At 49.6% G+C, this 3,118-nt stretch overlaps 1 pseudogene across 1 annotated transcript in view; it reads left to right on the plus strand.

Moving 5' to 3' along the window:
• Positions 1 to 3,118, plus strand: part of LOC311353856 (seizure protein 6-like) — a 34,372-nt pseudogene that overhangs the window by 5,672 nt on the left and 25,582 nt on the right. The gene's annotated exons all lie outside the window — the stretch shown is intronic.

Consider the following 3,118-nt stretch of genomic DNA (forward strand, 5'->3'; position numbering starts at 1 on the left):
CAGCTATATATGACCCCCTGAAGGACGTCTAGTGGGGAATGAGTTAACCTAGCGATTGTGAGTGGTTCGTTCAATTCCACTTGTTCCTATGAACATCCTTACTGTACCGACAGCGATATATTGTTGTTTCTCTTTCTTCTGACAAATGTACTTATTGTAATTGTCGCTTTGGATAAAAGCGTCTGCTGAACGCCCTGAAGGTTAATGTTAACGTACGTGCAAGGTGTGCTGCATGGTGGAGACGGATTAGCCAGCCAGCTAGCTTCCTCGCTGTCATCTCCCTGCCTAAGTTAAAGGTCCCACACCCTGGGGCTGAGTGCCTGTCTGCCACTCAGCGTCTTCTCTCAGTACAACTGGTTCTACCGCCGCGTCTGGAATCCATAGGGCTTGTACACTGAGAGACATGTCATCGCAATGAACACCTTCATTTTGAAAGCATGGGAGCGCTGGAATATTAGCTATTGTGTTGGTAGTAGTGTTGTTTTGGTCATTGTTTAGTAATTAATACTGGAATGATTTTTGCGTTTGAGACTTCCCCAGCGGTTCTCATGCGGGACGTGGCAAAACCTCGTTTTCTTGACTCCTCTCAACATGGCGCAGTATGGGCACGCTGTTTAAGCTCATGGCCAAAGGTTCATCATGGTTGAAAGTAAATTGCTCGTAAGATCTGTTGAATATACAAATTATAATCCTTAATTCATAACAGGGCTGAATTCCTGCACGTCGCTTGTTGCTAGACACTTACATCTATATCTATATATCTCAACATGACTGTACTGACTACTTAGAATATATGTATAGTCCTTTGGCTCCATCTTGTGGTCAGTGAGAGCCAGTGAAGCTCAAGATGGGTTGATTTGTGTATGAGTGTGTATGGGTGTGTGTGTATGTGTGTGTGTAGGTGTGTGGGTGTGGGTGTGTGTGTCAATATGTCTCAAGTGTGCATGTTTTTCATCCATATATACATTCTTATTTTCTCAATTATTACCGGCAATTTGTATCAGAGCAGCAGTTATAGTGGTACTATCAGTAGCAGTAAGCGATACCAGTATAGTAGTATTATTATCATTAATGAAAACACAGAAATGTAGAGCTTGTCTCCGTCTCTCAGCGGCCTCGTCTGACATTATTATTTATTCGTTAGTATTTGGGTCAAATCGACGGGAAACGGGGCGACATTCCTCTGTCAACGGTTGCCACGGTGACCACCAGCCAGTGTTCCTGAAGAGAGGGGCGGGGGAGGAGGAGGGGGGAGAAGGGAGGGAGGCGGGGGGGGGGGGGGGGAGGGGGGGGGTGCACCTCAGACCTGTTCGCCGCCCAGCGGGGGGTGAAAGCGCGTCTCAAAGCCTCTGATTGGCCGGCTGGTGCCCACTCTATTTATATCCTCTCTCTGTCACCCCCGGCAGCAGCAGCTGTCCCTCCCATCCCTCCCTCCCTCTCTCCCCCTGGTCTCCCTCTGCCCCGCACGCTAGGTACCCCTATCACATTACTGACCCCCCCCCCCCCCCCCCCCCCAGTGCTGCCCCCACCCCCTGCCAGGCCATGTGTCGCCTGTGACGCCCTGGACCTCCCACTTCCCCGGCTGGACTGTACTCTCTCCCTCTGGCTCAGTGTCTCTCTCTCCCTCCCTCTCTCTCTCTCTCTCTCTCTCTCTCTCTCTCTCTCTCTCTCTCAGTGTGTCTCTCTCTCCCTCCCTTTCTCGCACAGTGTCTCTCTCTCTCTCTCTCTCTCTCTCCACACACATGTTAGGACCAGGAGCTCTGGGAATACCTGAGTTCTGGTAGCCAGGCGGTGAGGCAGGAGGTAGGAGTCTGGCGGGGGTGTGGTGTGGAGCTCTGGAGAGCCGCTGCGTGTGTGTGTGTGTGTGTGTGTGTGTGTCTGCGTTGCGTTGGCCTGGCTCATTGTGCGGTGCTGGGAGGTTAATAGTGTGCTGTCTGTGCCGGGGGCCCGGGGCCGGGTCTGTCTCGGTAAGGCCTCGTACCCAGAGCTCTCCCTGGCTGCTCACAGACTATTTATAGTGTGATGGAGGCTAGGCCCCAGATAGCAGCAGGCTGTCACTATCCAGTCTCTTAATCAGGGGAATGGTGTGTTGCAACGTGTTGCAATGGAGCTTGAAATGTGTGTTGTAACGTTCGGCTGTCGTGTGAGTTGTATCCGTGTGCCTCTGTGTCTGCGTGTCTCTCTGTCGATGTGTATATATCTGACTGCAAAAGGCACATGTTTATTTGTTTGTTTTGTTGTTTGGTGTGTCTGTCTCCCCCTGTCTTCCTGTCAAAATGAACAATCAAACCAGGTTACCGGAGAAGCCTCGGTGATATGCGGTGTTGCCAGATTCGGACCGATTTCCCGCGCAATCTGGGCGGGAAATCTGGCCCAATCTGGCAACAACCATGTTTTGGTCGGGTGGTTAATGTGCACATCGAGAGGGAGACGCACTGAGACGGATCAGACACACGTGTGTGGTGTCTCGAACCACAACACACAGGTCTGGTAGAACGCCGTCCCTACCTTAACCGGGGACTCTGTGTGTTAGTGGTGTGTTTTAATTGTGAACTGGGTCACCAAGACTTCATAAGCTCCTGTCAGCGGTGGAATTCCTTTGGGGGCAATTACCGCCCGAAATGAAATGTTGTCAGTTAGCAGAGCAGAGAGCTGTCTGCGATGTAGGGCACAGATAAGTGAGTTGGAGCGCTAATTACTGTAAAACGAAACAACTACCACCAAATCTTCATGACGATGCATCAAGTGATCGTTTTTAGAGGCCAGGGGAGCGTATTGATGATGACTGATTAAAATACACCCATTTGAAGGGTTTACCACAATTAATCATGCTTTATGACAAGCTGCAATATTTGGGACACACTCCACGTTATTTACATCCTACTGTAAAGATTCACGATAATGTTTGGAGGCGGCAGTGTGGTACTAAACCAGGTTGAAGAGACATATTTTTTAGGCTTCGACACGTGTTAAAATGCTGTGACCACGTAAACAAGTTAGTTCTGGCACCTTCCTGTAAATAAAATCACCATATTTTTCATTCAGCCATCTCTGGAACCTGTTAGAGGTATCTCTAGATGCCCGTATACGCGTTGAAGTTGCATTTGTATAAGTCAGT

Source organism: Micromesistius poutassou (assembly GCF_964030765.1).
Source record: "Micromesistius poutassou genome assembly, chromosome: 10".
Classification (NCBI taxonomy): domain Eukaryota; kingdom Metazoa; phylum Chordata; class Actinopteri; order Gadiformes; family Gadidae; genus Micromesistius; species Micromesistius poutassou.